Source organism: Tupaia chinensis, unplaced genomic scaffold (assembly GCF_000334495.1).
Source record: "Tupaia chinensis unplaced genomic scaffold, TupChi_1.0 Scaffold000078_1, whole genome shotgun sequence".
NCBI classification, from domain to species: Eukaryota; Metazoa; Chordata; class Mammalia; order Scandentia; family Tupaiidae; genus Tupaia; species Tupaia belangeri.
In genome coordinates, this window is record NW_006159539.1 from 6424000 (window position 1) to 6438787 (window position 14788).

The 14788-nt window shown below is 43.0% G+C and overlaps 1 protein-coding gene and 1 long non-coding RNA gene across 2 annotated transcripts in view; both read right to left on the minus strand.

Moving 5' to 3' along the window:
• Positions 1-14788, minus strand: part of AKAP13 (A-kinase anchoring protein 13) — a 231889-nt gene that overhangs the window by 168862 nt on the left and 48239 nt on the right. The window lies entirely within an intron of this gene.
• Positions 8401-13151, minus strand: LOC114006515 (uncharacterized). The gene is made up of 3 exons (XR_003548216.1): positions 13107-13151; positions 11646-11704; positions 8401-8881 (listed from the first exon to the last, which is right to left on the minus strand). It is a non-coding gene; the product is annotated as an uncharacterized LOC114006515 (long non-coding RNA).

Sequence of the window (14788 nt, forward strand, 5' to 3'; positions counted from 1 at the left end):
TGGACTCCCACATAGTCGACCGTGGTTCAAGCCCTGGACCCAGTGGCTTAAAACTCACACCGGGGGCGGGGAGGTGTGTGCCCAAGATCCCAAGAAGAGAAGGGTGGCCATTCCCCCTGTGGGTGATTTCTGTCTCCCCATGTGCCCTATAGCAAAAATCTCTTGCTAAAAAAAAAAAAAAAAAAAAAAAGTAAGGTAGAGGGAGGCCAGAAGGTGACATGGTGGTTAGAGCACTGTACTCCCACACAGCCAACCACAGTTTGAGACCCAAATCTGGCAGCTGCGGAATCATACCAAGCAGGTGTGTGTGCCCAAAATTCTGACAGAATGAAGGAGAAAGGATTGCGGAGTGGGAGTGACCAAACCCCCTTGTGTGTGTGTGTGTGTGTGTGTGTGTGTGTGTGTGTGTGTGTGTTTTCACTTTCTCTTTCTCCTCTCCAGTAAGCACATGCACCCTGTGACAAAAACCTTAAAAAAAAAAAAAAATGGTGAGGGACATAGAGAGCCAGGTTCCTCAAGGATGACCATGGTTTGAGTCCTGTCCCCAGCAGTTAATGCATATGTATATTACTAGTAAGTATTAGTTTTGGTTTCCTTCTACAAGCCACAGGGGTACAGATACAACCACGACTTTTTATTGCTAATATGCATGAACCGTCTAACAACATAACCAATATTTACCTTTGCACTTCGTATTTACCATCTCTTTGATTCTCTTCACTATCCTGAGAAGGAGAACATTCTTACTCAATTTTGTGGTGAAGAAAACCAAACCTGTGAGAAACTGAATAACTTGCCAAACAGAACATACTTAGTGGATTCCTCTTACTGCATCGGGTAAGCCGCCAACTCTCCAATAACGCTCAGAGTAGACGTTCAGACGTAACGCTAAGCCCCATTTTCTCACTAAAGCAACATCTTAGTCTTAACCTTAACTGTGTGTTGAAATTGCGTGGAGAGATTTTTAAGATCCTGATGGCCAAATCACAGCTCACACCAATTAGATGAGAATCGTTAGGGGTGGCCGTCGGGTATCAGTGTTTGTAACGCTCTCAGGGGACTCTCGTGTGCCATTAGAAACCTCGGGTGAGTCTAACGTGCAGGCAAGGTAGTAAAACACCGCATTAAAGTAACCTACAGGTGCCAACTGGTTTAAAAAGAGAAAAGCAGAGCAGAGCTGAGGCCGGCAAGATGCAATAAATACCGGAGTTGCAAGTTTTATAACCTCTGCCCCGACTGTATAATTCCTTGGAACTGATCCTAAGAAAACATTATAACAGAAGGAAAAATAAGCAAAAGAGGAGGCTCACTCCAGGACTCTTTAATTTTCATATTTAAAAAATCAGAAATCAATGAACCTTCCACATTACGTGAATGATTTTTTAAAAACTCATAGATGCCACTCATAGACTGACCAGGAGAACAGTGCTGACTCTTGACAGGTTGCAACTGGGCCGCCCACACTGCTCACCGTATGGTCCGCACAACTGACACCACCCGGCAGCTACCGTACCCATTCACTGCGACTCCATCTAATTAACTGAGAGTCCCTGGAGGTGAAATGGCACAGTGATATGATGGGAAGACATGGGTGTTGAGGGGCGAGTTCCACTTTTACCACTGGGTTGCTTCTGCCCCGATATTTCACAGCACCTCAGAAGGAATTACAAGGGCCATGGAAACAGGTAAGAGTACAATAAAGTGAAAACAGGACACTACAAAATTGGAGCATCAACTCCAACTGTTTTGAATGCTATAGAATTTAGTATCTGATAATAAATCAATCTTACAGTGGTCATAAATAGCTTAATTTCTCCCCCTTAAACAGGGTCTGTCTAACAGTCTAGCTCCTCCTGTCTCAGCCTCCCAGCTGGGACTACAGGAGCTCCATCGTCCTTGGCTTTTAGGTTGGGCCAGGGATCGAACCCAGACCTCCCATGTAGTCTCAACCTGCAGACTACGGCCTATGTGCAGCACATACCACTGGGCCATGTGTAAGCTAATTCTAAGTGTAAGTTCATATTTAGCGCATGCTCAGGCCAACGCCAGACACTCCAAATGGATCCAGACCAAAGACACAGTCCCCGTACTGCTAAGTAATTAATGGATTCTCTCTTTTCAGCCCTTTTGTTCCCTAGATGACTAAGGCCATCGAAGTGATTACAGTCCTAAGTGGTTAAATAGTGGTTTCTATTAACTCATATTTGGATTTATGTTCACATAGAAACTAGGTTATCTGTCAGAACTTTTGTTTCTTTGTATTCCTTTGAGTAATAATGACTTAATCTTATCTAGAAGTAGCTGGACAAAATAGGCCATAATACAGGGGCAATTCTTTTTCTTCACAAATGAGTTACAACTTTCCCCACACCTCTCTGCTCTAATTCAGTGCTTTTGCAGAATCATGTACCATTGGTGTATTCTTCCGTGATACAATAACAGTCAGAGAAGAACTTCAGAACTAAATAGGATTGGATGAAGGACTGGATTATGAAGGATTGGATGGTATTTTTTAACTTTGCAACTCATTGCACAAGCAAAAAATTCTCAAAGTGAATTATTAAGAAAAATGGGGCAGTCAGGTGGTGTGGTGGTTAAGGCAGCTGGCTTTTCTATAGCTGACTTCACAGTTCAAGGCCCAGACTCAGCAGCCTGAAAAACACACTGGGCATATGTGCATTTGTGCTCAAAATCCTGAAAGGAGCGTGAAGGAGAAGGGACTACGCTGTGGCCATACCCCTCTGCAAGGAGGGCTTTCTCACTTTCTCTTTTCTTCTCTCTCGACCCAGTTGGTGCACGGATCCTATCACAAACTGAAAACTAAAATGAAAAAGAAAGAAAGAAATTGAACATCTACAAATCTCAGCGAGACGGCCTACTGGCAGGAGAGAGAGCAGCCACAGCACCAACGAGAACGCAGTCACGAGGTACCAGCTACAGACCCACGGGACACGGTTTCATATCCTTCTGAAGGGACACTTCATATAGGCCTGGGCAAAGCTGCCAACGACCTCAATAACACTCAAAAAAGCATTTTAAAAGTTCGTTCTGAATCAGTGGCAGCCTTTGCTCTTGTGTTTGTTGTTATTACAAAACAGAAAACATCCTAATACAAACGTTAATGACCAAGTCACAAAGGGACTCTATAATTGACTGACGAAGTTTCTGGGAATCAAATGTAGAACACTGGGAACAGATCACAGTGCGGAATAAAAATGCAACATCAAGCAGGATCTAGTTTTTCAGAGCACTTTCGGCATAAATTATCGCTGTTACTCTGCTAAGTGACACAGGTGATGTTCTGCATATAGATGGGATTTAGTAAACCAATCAAGGTTCCACAGAGCGAAATAACTTTTTAAATTCATTTCAAAGAGTCTATTCACTACAAAGCAATGTAGAGCAGTAACTGGATGCATGAGCTAGAGGAAAAACTCACAGCAAAATGTTTCTTTAGATTACACTTATAAGGTGGCACTGAGGTCTTCTACTGGATACTCAAACAATAAAACCATTTTCAAAAGCACATATTCTCTAAAAAAAAAAAAAAGAGTGCATTTTCAAGGATGCCAGGAAATATTTATAATACAAGTGTATAAATACTTACTCGGCATGAAGTCTACTACACAAACTCGCATCTCAGGTAAGAGGAGGGGACTAGGTTACACACACACCAATCACAAAGGCAGTATTTCTTGGTATCTGATAATGCATACTTATTTTTAAATGTTCGCACTGGTACTTTTTATTATTGATAAAATGCCTCTGAAGCCTGCTGCTGGAAAGATGACAGGTGGCGTGCCACTGTATTAAAAATGCATTCCACTTGGAACCTGGTCTGGCTATGTTGTTCCTCGGCTCGTATTTCAAGATACTGCAAAATACCGCATTTCCAGAAAATGAAAGGTCTAGGTTATGCATTTCTTCATTCAAACATCTGAATATTCAGGCAGTATCTGCTATATCCCTAGACGCTAAAAATAAACTGATGAAGAAAAAAGATAGCCAAGGTTCCAATGAAAATGGTGCTTCCATTATAGGGAGTTAGCCATACAGACAGAGGTAAGTGCTTTAACAAAGTAAAACAGGGTGCTTATGTCTGTAGAAAACGGTGGAAAGAGCGACGGCTTTAGACGGGTGGGAAGAAGAAGGTAGCTCTCTGGGGAGGTGACATAACCGCTGGCCTGAAGGGTAACAAAGAGCCAGCATGAACATTAGGCGTTGGTGGGATGGAAATAGGAAACGACTGTAAAGTTCCGGAGCTGGGAATGAGCTGGCCAGTGTGCCCAGGCCCAGTGTAGCTGTGCTAACCGGGCAACGGGGGTGAGGAGGAACGAAATGAAACGAGGTCCCTGACTTGTACAGGGTTCAGATCTCATAGACCTTCATAAATCCTGTTACCAGGATTTCACTCTTAGAGGGTGAGAAAACAAGAGAGGAAAGAAGGCAAAGAAAGAAAGGACGGTTTTTTGGTTTGTTGTTGTTATTGTTGTTTTTTAAGGGACACTAACAATATTAACTGCTTGGCATGGCACCAGACAGTAGGATCCACTTGGAATCCACACAGCAGCTTTGTGGCAGGTATCAGTGTGTTTCCCTTTTGCATGTGAGGACAATGAGGCAAGGGATCATGTGCCCCAGAACACACGGATGCAAGGGGAAAGACCAGGATGTGTGTACTAACCTAATCCTAAAACCGAAGTCCACATCCACAATGATATCCACCTCTAAAGCGCTTTCAAACCATGTTCAAATGCTACAAAACTGGAAGGCTGATATATAGGTAATGAAGCTAATCAGATAGATTTAGGTTTTTCATTTTCATAATGTTACAGGAGACATGGCAAGTTTTTCAGCTGCAGAACACCATAGTTAGAGGCCATTCCTCTGAGACGGAGGTAATAGCATTCAAACTGAGTATCTTTGCCTGCCCCAAAGTTCCAGTTTGTGAACACTGTATCATAAAACTCAGTCTGCCCAGGGTGCATTTCTGCTCACTACCTAGCATTAGGGCTGCCATGCAACAAGGTATAACTAATTAACCTTTCCCTTCTCACTTTGCCTAGAATGTTGCAACTTAAGAAAAAAAGTCAAGCTTAAATCAAGAAACATGTATCAATAAAACCCCAAGTGAACTGTAGAGAAAAACACTTTACCAGTCCTAACATCACCAGTCCTTCAGGTAAGTCCAAAGATGCTTCTTGTTGAGTATAGATAGCAAAAAGCCCAAGACAAGGCAGAGAGCAGACGATGAAGATTAACGATGCCTCAGTTTGAAAGTGGATACTCACACGCGGCTGCCCAAGCACTGTGAATAGCACATGCCCATTCTATGTCGGCTCCCACTTCATACTACAGCTCTCAGCGTGGAGGAGTACAGCCAGGTCAGCCCTCCCATAAGGCATGTTTTGCTCTGAGACTTTATTTCTAACAAGGAACTGCAGCACCTAGTTCCTTATTTGGAGGTGACTGCAATATCTTCCATGAAACCACATCACCGTAACAGCGCCAAACCCCAGGGAGTTCTACAACACCCACTAAGGGCCTACTGAAATGGAACTGGAGAGGCGACATGCCAGGAGTGAGGGGTAGAGAAGGAGGGCATGGCTGACCCATGTCAAGGTGAACAGAAAGCTATCCTCTTAGCCACGCGTAGGGAAGTCACGGCTGGGCTAGTCACAGTCAGAAATGCTTACGAGCAGCACACAGAAAAGTTAGCACTGATGCCCTTCAAGTGCCACTCCCTTCCTTCCTTTTCTTCGAGGGGAGGACGACACAGAACTGCAATCTCCCCCTTTACAACCAGCACAGGGAGAGCACACAGGAAAGGAAGAGGAGAAACATTATCTAAGCAACCACTGTGCATCAGTACTTGATTCTACATCGTAAGCTTTAGAAGTTCGGGGCCAACAGATGGCATAGCAGTTATATCACTAGATTCCCACACGGTTGACCATGGCTCGAGTTCCAGATCTGGTGGCTTGAAATCACTCTGGATACATGTGTACGCATGCCCAAGAACCCAGGAGGAGAATGGATTATAAGGTGGCCAACCCCTTGCGGGATGATTTCTGACTTTCCCTCTCACTGTCTGCTTCTCTCTGCCTCTCCCTCTCTCTCTCTCTCCAGTGAGTGTGCATGCCCTAAGGCAAAAACCTCTTTTTAAAAGAGAAGGTTTTATAAAGTAACATTTAGAACATAATCTGCAAAGTCGAACAGATACTGAGTTTCTTGCTCCAACACTGCAACCTCTCTGATCTTGGACAAGTGTCGTTAAATTCCCCTGCATGTCAATTTTTCTCACCTGTACGTGGAAATACTAAGTTTGCTGTGAGGATCAAATGAATATGAAGCCAAGTACTAGCCAAGTGTTTGTCCCCTCCCTCCCTCCCTCCCTCCCTGAAGTGTGACTATGTAGTAAGCCAGAGAGCTGGTGTAATTATAATGAACCAAGAAGGAACTCGTTCCTAAAGAATGGACTAGAAAAAAGCACCAGAACCTTGATGGTGAGATAACTCTCGGGCAACTATCCCATCATCTACCATTACTCCCCCCCCCAAAATCACAGAGGAAAGTGGGGATGGATTTTCCTGCTCTTTGTAGAGCTAATGTTGTAACTGTGGGGTGAGGCTGACCAGGAAACAGTAAGTCAGAAACTGAAAGGTGATGAAAAGAGATGCCATAAGAATCAAAGTATTTCGCATGAATCTTCTTTCCTAACTCTCCACATAGACAAGCTAAGGAGGCCAGCAAGTGGTGTGATGGTTAAGGTGCTAGACTCCCACATGACTGACCTTGGTTCAAGTCCTGGACCTGTAACTTGCTTTCTCACTTTCCTTCTCTCTCTGGTCAAAATTTGAAAAAGTAATAATTATAAATAAAATCATTTTAAAAATAATTTTTAGTAAGAGAGACAAGCTAAATTTCTTTCTTTTTTAGAGAGATTTTTTGCTATAGGGCATGTGTGCTCACTGGAGACAAAGACAAAGAGACAGAAAGTGAAAAGTCATCCCCCAGGGGGGATGGCCACACCCCAATCCCTTCCTCTCCATGCTCTTGAGATTTTGGGCACACACACACCTGGCTGAGTTTCAAGCCGCCGGGTCTGAGATCCCAACTGCAATCGATTATGTGGGAGTCCGGCAACAAAACCATTATGCCATCTGCTGGTCCCACAAGCTGAGTATCTAAGAATATGTTATAAACATGTTCTCAGTTCATCTTACCAGCCTTATGAAATATGTATCGTTCTCCCCTATTTTACAGATGACAAAGCTGAATGCCACAGATGCTAGACAACAGGGATGCATCTAAGATCACCTTTGCCATTATTTTTAAGCCGAAATGGTTGACTATCTAATGAACATTCATGTGATCAATAATCAAGCAATAACAAAGGTACCCTAATGAGTGAGGCTCAATCACTGAGACAGTACCACCAAAGCAGGGATATCATTAAAATAAGAAGTTTTCTATTGGGGCCAGCAGGTGGTGTGGTGTTAAAGGTGCTGGACTCCCACATGGCCGACCTCGGTTGGATCTCGATCCTGGTGCCTTACTTTGTCAGTTTATCCCTTCCTCTCTTCCTCTCAAGTCCATTTAAATAATAATAAATAAACTTAAATAAAATAGTCCTTGAAAAAGAAAAAGGTTTCTATAAACATCCCTTACATAATTTTAAATAGAAGTCTCTTTTATGGGCTGTGCATCCAGAAATTCTATCGCCCAGTTATGGCATAAAGTCTATATTTATTACAGGAGTAAAATGCTACACATATCAATTACTAATTGTGAAAATGATAACTGTCATGTGCAAATCTGAACAGAGAAATCCTTTTTTTACTTTAATTTACATTTTATCACGTCTTTATAATATACATTTCTTTTTCCAACACAAATACCATGCATGTCAGTCAAGACTTTCTCCCCCCTCCCCGCCCTGTCACTCTGGTAAGCACATGTGCACTACCGCAAATTAAAATAAAAATAGGAATAAAAAATTAAATAATTATTTTTTAAAAAAGAAATAACTACCAACTCAGAAATTATTTCTCTTCCACTGTAATGTCAAACTTTTGAAACAGAACAATTAAATTTTGTAAGCAAAGGGTTACTTATATTTTATACTATCTCATATTTGTTCTGATATTACACAACTTTCTTCTCCACTGGTGTTATTCAGCTTTGGCCAAATATTGACTTTTAGCTAAAATGTTTACTCAACACACTTACTCTTTTTTTCTTTGCATAAGGACCACTTCCATGACTCTAAATAAAAATTTCAGGAAAATTTTTCAGATCATTTTATTACAACGCCATTAAGGAAACCTCAAAAATGAACAAATAAAATGAACAATAAAAATAAAAATAAAATGAACAATGCACATAATGAGTAAGAGTTACTAAAGGTTTATGGTTTTGGTAGGCAGATCCTTTATTCACACAGACACCCATTGAGCCCTACACTCGAGGTTCATATTTTCTTCCACTTAAGTCTGTAGTGAAGTCGGACAAGTGTCTCCAAAGTCACGTGCTGTTGCCATAGAGACTTTACTACTACAGATTAAGCTGTGTAATTTCACAAGTCTGAAGACAAATCCTCAAGCCTATGTGTTCCATGGCCGAGAAGGACCACGAGCGCAGGTCATTTGTACACACACAGCAGGAAGGGAAGACACAGGAAGAAGCACACCTCTGCGAGTCCATCCACTTCCAACACCTACCCCACCTTTTCAGAGAGTCCAAGGCAGGGGCCAGCCTGAAGCGTGGTGGCTGAGGCAGCAAGATCCCACGAAGCTGAGTGAAGGTCAAGTCCTGGACCTGATGGCTTTCAAAACACGCTGGGCATGTGTGTGCGAGTGCCACAGGTTCCAATAGGAGACTGGGGGAGAGAGGATTATGGAGTGGCCACCCTCCCTGTGGAGTGATTTCTCACTTTCCCTATATGTCTCTGAGGAACACTCACCACCTACAGCAAAACGAAATAACATACAATAAAAGGATAAAAAGTATCTTTATTTTAAAAAAATGAGACCAGCAGTTGGCATAATGGCTATGTCGCTGGACTCCCACGTAGTCAACCATGGTTCGAGTCCTGGACCCAGTGCTTAAACTCAAGTTGGGTGCGTGTGCGTGTCCGTGTGTGGCCAAGAGAACGGAGGAGAAGGGATTGCGGTGTGACCATCCTCCTCCCTAAGGGGTAATTTCTCACTTTCTGTCTCTCTGTTTCTGTCTGTCTTTCTAGAGAGTGCACGTGTCCTAGAGCAAAAACCTCTCCAACCTCTCAAAAAAAAAAAAAAAAAATCCAAGGCAGTGTAAGAATTCGTGGGCTCTGGAATTTCTTTTTTCAAATAAATGCACCATCACCAACCTCCATCCTACTTCAAATTACTACATCACAACTGACTTCCTACCTGGGGCCATCTCCTTGTGAAATGGGGGTGATACACCTCGCCTCAAAGGGCTGGAGAGGGGAAAAATATGTGAGAATTTATGCAGAATGCTGTTATATAAATATAAATATGTGGGACTAGCAGATGGTGTAATGGTTACATCGCTGGACTCCCACACAGTCAACCACGATTCGAGTCCCGGACCGGGCGGCTTAAACTTACGCCAGACGTGTGTGCGTGTGTGCCCAAGATCCCGAGAGGAGAATGGAGGAGAAGTGCCTGCAGCGTGACCATCCCCCTGGGGAATTATCTCTTGCTTTCTGTCTCTCTCCAGTGTACACGTGCCCCAGTGCCATATAAAAAAAAAAAAAAAAAAAAAAAACTGTCTAATAAATAAATTTTTTTAAAAAGATACTCAGAAGGTACCTTGGCAATTTCCTAGCATGTTGTCAAATGGAGAAATCCTAAGATTATACTTGGATGTCTTTAAAAATAAAAAGAGACAAGTTTGGCCCAGCTGTGATAGTGTGTGCTTGGCACTGTACTTGGCAGACTGAGGCCACATAGGAAGACTTGGTTTGATTTGCAGCCCACCTCCAAGAACTGGTGGCAGTGGTGTACACGCAGGGTAATCCCAACTACTGGGGAGGCTGAGGTAGGAGGATACTGACATAGGAAGACCTTGCCTTTCAACAAAAAGAAAAGGAAAAGAAAAGAAATAAAAATTCTTTGAGTCACACTATTGAAAATTTATAAAAAAGGGGGAAAGGCACTAAAAACCAGATCTATGAATCATCATAATCAAATTATTTTGCTCGAAAGCTTGACAATGTTACCAAACATACCTTCTCATAAAATTCTAAGTCTGAAAACAGTCTAAAGACTGACTTGCAAATGTGGTGACTCTGTAACTACATGGCCTGTTTAACTTACCTGGGTCTAGTCTCTCACACAGGGAAGAATGTTAAGTGTACTAACCACACCTTAGAGGTCTGTTGAGAGCCTTCGAGTGAGATCCCAGTGAAACACCGACATAGCATTGTACCTCATACAAAGCAGGTATTCAATAGTCACTAAATGTTAGCACCTCCCGCCCCATCTCTAATTTCCATTCAGTTCGACCACCTCATCTTCACCAAAACGCGTAGATCCAGATCACAGACGGAGAAAAGTCAGATGGATGGATGAGATGTAGGCCAGAGAACCGCCAAGTCTTCCCGAATCGCAAGCCTAAATCCTGCTCTCTGGCTATGACTTTAAAGGTAAGTGTGCATCTGTGTCACACTAGCCCCTCCTAAGCAAAAGTGACAACTATTAGCATGTTTTGCACCAAATGGGACACCGAGAACCCAGAGGTCAGGTACTTGAAGAGGGCCCTATAAAGGCAGTCATCGTGTTGACAGATGGCTGGCTCAATGGCACTTGGGTTCACTGAGAAATAGGAACACTAGAGTACTCTTCTACCTAGGCCTGCACCCAGGTGACAAATGCCAACTGGCACTGGAAAGGACTGGACAAGTCACAGGCACAACCCCTCCGAGAGGAGCCAACACTGCCTATTATGATAAACAGTGACCGATACCCAGTGCCTGCCAGGTGTGTCTGTGTTCTGCACATTCACAGAGTCATCTCCACCTGCACAGAACATCAGACTTTGTGCTGAGCTTGGTTCTGTTACGTCACAGATAGGTGACCTTGGGCAAGTGACTTTTCCTCTCTGGCCTCAGTTTCCTCGGTTATAAAGCAGGGATAATACTGAGCCGTTGGAAAACTCATGATGCATTTTTCTGTGCAAAAATGTGTCATGACTTCCCCAGCGACCCAACAATACCTACTCTACCTAATCATCAGTTAGTCCTGAGAGTCAAAATGGGTAAAAATCAATTACTCTTTAAAAATCATATGGGACCAATACAAAATGTAAAGTTATTGTGGGAGGGTCTTGTATTCCTCAGGAAAATAAGAGGCAGGACTACGTGGAAAACAATAACCCTCATAATTAAGTGTTATCTCGTCCTGTGTCCCAGTAGCCTCTTCCTGAGTCTCTTCTGTTAAATTTTTGTAGAAGGAAGAATATGAGTCCCGGAATTCCACAAATGTCTTTGGAATAGAGCTCTACCACTTTCCATATAGCTGTGGGCTAGTTGCTTTCATTCTCTGTGCCTCTGTATTTCACCCCGAAAACACAAATACTGCTTCTTTCAGAAAGGCTACTGTGAGGCTGAAATAATACAGTATCTGTAATGTACCAACCATGTTTTACCGTGCTTCCGGGGGTAGTCCAGGCCCTCTGTACGTGAAGATCTGTTGAACTGACATTGAAAATGAAGTGAAGTAACCACAAACACTTTCAAACTGGCTCTTAGGGCAACTGAAATATTTTAGCATTTATATAAGAACACCCCAGGGCTGAAATCCTTAAATATTCTTCCCCAAAGGGTGGGAACATGGCAGATCATTTGTATTCAATCTAGAATTCCTTATCCACCGACCTGCAGGCATTGACAACACAGCACGGACCAGAAGGCCACGCTAGTTTTATTTATAGTGTTATCTACTACACTAGGGAATCATTTCAAACCCTTATTAAGAAGGCACAACCAGATGCTACTAATAAGCATACTTAATGAAAAGCTGACACAGGCATGAAAGGAAAGGAGAAGGAAAGGCTAACAGGAAATACTTGTGCCAGTCACTGAGTTGGGCCCTCTTCATGAATGTGAGCCTCCACTTACTGCTCAAGGCAAAACACTGAAGATATTCCTCCTGCGCTTCCCGTGTGACAGAGCACTGAGGTCTGGAAAGGCTAAATGAGCCACCCAAGATCACACGACGTCACGGGAGTACACCACGGACTTGTGAACTGTCATTTTACTACAATTCTCCCAATGCACCTATAAATTTTCTTTAAACTTTTTGCTATAGAGCTTGCATGCTCAGCTGGGGGGTGGGGGGGTGGTAAGAAAATGGACAGATGTGCACACGGGCCTATCATGATTTTCAGGACACCAGGTCTAGAATTCACACCATTCAGTTGGCCATGGGGGATCGAGCGCCTTAACCACTATACCATCTGCTGGTCCCCCATCAATGAATTTTAATTCACAGAAAACTACAATAAATACTACAGAAAAGATCATCTTGGCAGACCAATCAAATGGAATTTGAATTTCACTGATTAGTGATCTCTAATCTTACTGATGTTACTACTACATAATTGCAAGAGGCTTTCAAACTGAGCACCTTCGTGTTGCACAAGGTATCTGCACAAATCTCATTTGGTTCTAACAACAACTATGAAGTAGGAAGCACAGATATCGTCCATAAGAGACGGGAAGCATGGGACACACAGTGGACAGGGGACTTTTCCTGAGTCACATAAACTAAGTGGGGAAGTTCAGATTTTAAATAAGCTCTTCATCTGAAAGCAATTCCACCATATCATACTGTTGTTCTTTACATTGAAAGTTAAACCCCTTTATTTGCTTCACAGAATACCCAGACACTATTTGACAAATAAGCACAGATTTCTCAGGACAAGCAGATGGCGTAGCAGTTACATCCCTGGACTCCTACACGGCCAACCACAGTTCAAGTCCAGACCTAGAGGCTTGGAAATCATGCCAGGCATGTGTGCATGTATACCCAGAATCACAGGAGGAGACTGGAGAAGGGACTGTGGCATGGCCATCCCCCCGGGGAGTAATTTCTCACCTTCTCTCTCACTGTGTCCGTGTGCTGTGTGTGTGTGTGTCTCTCTCTCTCTTCCCGGTGAACACACACACTCTAAGGCGAAAACTTCTTTAAAACAAAACCAAAAAACCAGAGTTTTCATAAAACAGGCACCAAGCACACAGTTAATTACCCCAGGATGTAGATATTATCCCTTCTTTATCAGAGGAAAAATCAAAGCACAGAGACAAAAGTTACTTAATGTGTCCAAAATAATACTGTTAAACATGGCAGAGCAAAAATGAAAATTTTGATTTGAATTTTGGGTCTGCAGGATTAGCCACTATCCAAAGCTGTAACTTACTCTTCAGTTCTGTCCCATAGGAGCGAGCCAGACCTAAGACGGCTTCCTGTGATGCGAGAGTGAGAAAGCAGCCAGATCTGATAGCACCTGGTGCTAATACCCTTCTTACACGACACAACGCCACAATCATCTGAGGCAGCCACTTTCCAGCAATCACTACCCAAGACCCTGCAAACTGGGGCTCTGTCCCTCCTCTATCCCCCACTGTGGTACCTTCAAACTGAGGAAGACCGTGCAGAAGGAGGCCTAGGTGTTCTGGGTCTTCCTCTAGGGCTAAAAGTTTCAGGCAAGACTGGTCATTTCTTAATCAAAGGTGGATTTTCAGATCATCAATGCATCTATGTTCGTGATTTAAGGTCTACATATAAACTGAGGCATAAGAGCATCAAGTCAATAAAATCTCTTAGTTCCCTTTTACTGGATTAAGTGAAAGTTAGTGATGGGTTACAAAAAGGGAAACTGAAAACTGCCTTACTAGTTGTTACTTTCTAGTGGGACTTAAAATCAGTTTCAAGAGTTCCTTACTTAGAGAATCCTTCCATCTCTGGAAGACCAAATCAGAATTTCCACAAAGACATGACACTCAGTTTATTAAAATTCATTACTGAGTGAAATAAGCCTCCAACACAGAAAACAGAAAGACACTGGGCCATAACCAGCATAATGCTCCATACATCACCCCCCAAAAATTAAAAACAAAACAAAACCCAGAGAGACCAGCAGTTACATAATGGTTAAGTTGCTGGACTCCCACATAATCGACCGAGCCAGGCACATGTGCATGTGTGCCCAAGATCCCAAGAGGAGAATGATGGAGAAGGGATTGCGGCGTGGTCATCCCCCTGGGGGTGATTTCTCGTTTTCTTTCTCTCTGGCGAGCACACATGCCCTGTAACAAAAATCTCTCTCTAAAAAACAACACAAACACACACAAGGCAAAGCAGTGAGGAAGGAAAAGAATACATATATATGGGGAGGTATATATAAAGGGTTACATAAACCTGACTTTGGCCCAGTGCAGTAGGCAGTGCATGACACTGCTATTCGGCAGGCTGAGGCCACCTGGGGGACCCAGGTCCAACTGCTGACCCACCTTAATGCTGGGTGTGGTGGCTCATGTCTAGAGTCCCAGCTACTCTGGAGGTCAAGGAAGGAAGAATGTGATACAGTGGACTCTTTTATTTTAAAAATAAACATTTCTGGGGCCGGCAAGTAGCATGGTGGTTAAGGGTGCTGGACTCCCCGATGGACTCCCGTGGGGTAAGTTCCGGACCTGGCAGCTTGCTTTCTCACTTTCCCTCTCTTTTTCTCTGTGTCTCTCTGGTCAAATTAAAAATAAAAATAAATAATAATAATAATA